The sequence below is a fragment of the Callorhinus ursinus genome, unplaced genomic scaffold (assembly GCF_003265705.2).
Source record: "Callorhinus ursinus isolate GAN/ISIS: 27379988/994484 unplaced genomic scaffold, GSC_fseal_2.0 scaffold588, whole genome shotgun sequence".
In the NCBI taxonomy this organism is placed as follows: domain Eukaryota; kingdom Metazoa; phylum Chordata; class Mammalia; order Carnivora; family Otariidae; genus Callorhinus; species Callorhinus ursinus.
Window position 1 is genome coordinate 19,603 of NW_027397643.1, and position 1,434 is coordinate 21,036.

Here is a 1,434-nt window from a genome sequence, read left to right on the forward strand (position 1 = left end):
CACAAAGGCCCCTATTTTGTGATTCCAATTACAGAAACATCAGGAATAGGTAAAGGAACAGAGAGAGAAAGCAGCTTAGGGGTTGCCGGGGTCTGGGCTGGGGGAGAAAAAGGCAGGGATGGTTTCTGGTTCGGGGACTCCTTTGGGGAATGAGATATTCTACGGCGATGTTCTGGGGTGTGGTGGCACAGCGTTGGGCATGTACTTAATGCTCATGACGTGTTCAATTGAAAACAAGTAATTTTATTTAAAAAATAATAAAAAGTGTATAGGACATGGAAGGATAAAATAACAGTTAATATGTAGCAGAGAGAAAGAACACAGGGGGAGGGGATGAAACAATCGGGCGGGGTCTCGGGTTCTAGGGATGGAACTAAGGGTAATTTGAGCCCCTACAGGGCTGTGGGCTCTGGATGTGGTTTGGGAGCCCTGCAGGAGCAGGGTTAAGGGCAGGGCTCAGGATAGGGGAAGGACAGGGGCAGGGACAGAGGTAAAAGCAGGGGCAGGGGCAGGGGCAAGGCGAGGGACAAGGTCAGCTGTAGTGGCAGGGACAGGATCCAGGGCAGGAGCAGGGACAGGATCTGTGTCAGGGACAGGAACGGGACCGCTGGCAGGGGCAGGGGAAGGGGCAGAGGCTCTGGCATGGGTATGGACAGGGGCAGTAGCAAGCGTAGGATCTGGGTCAGGGACAGTGGCTCTGGCAGGGCAGGAGCAGGAAGAGGGGCAGGGGCAGGAACAAGAGCACAGGCAGGGGCAGGTGCCGGGGCATGACAGAGGCAGGGGTAAGAGAAGGGGCAGAAGCTGGGTCAGGATCTGGGTCAGAGGCAGGGGCAGGGGCTGGGGGGAGAAGGGGGAGTGGCAGGAACTGTAGCAGGGACAGGGGCAGGGGCTGGCACAGGGGCAGGTGCCAGTTTTTCCTGGACATGTCCAGGCCCTCCGTGGGCGGGTGACGGGTCACATGCCGGCTCCTGGTCTCCTCCTGATGTCACTGCAGGCACCAGCCCTCCCTCCACATCTGGCTCTAGCTCCTCAGGTGGTGGAGCAGCTTTGAGAGGAGAAAAGTTTCCCCCTGTTTCTGCTCTCTGTGGGCCTTTGCAGAGACAGAGCCCAGCCCATATTCTCCAAGAGCAGTCACAGCCGGGAATGAACCATCACGGTGACGTCTGCCCAACTGCAGTCCACCACGGTGTGCTCTGTGCCCAGTTGTTGCTTCTGGCCCCACACCAGCCTCTGGGGGCTCCTCCCTGTTGGGCCAGCAATGACCTGTCCCCACACACCACAAACACCCAGCCCCAGCCTTCTCACCTTCGGCCTCGGCTTCCGTGGGCTCCGGCTCCTGGACAACTGTCCGGTGGACAATCACCTGGGACAGTGGTCTGGGTGGTGTAGGAGGTCTTCCCCTACAATCCCCAGCACCTGCCACTGGGGAACCCT

The 1,434-nt window shown here is 58.4% G+C and overlaps 1 pseudogene; it reads right to left on the reverse strand.

Moving 5' to 3' along the window:
• Positions 1-212: 212 nt before the first annotated feature.
• On the reverse strand, positions 213-1,411 carry LOC141372061 (uncharacterized; annotated as a pseudogene).
• Positions 1,412-1,434: the final 23 nt, after the last annotated feature.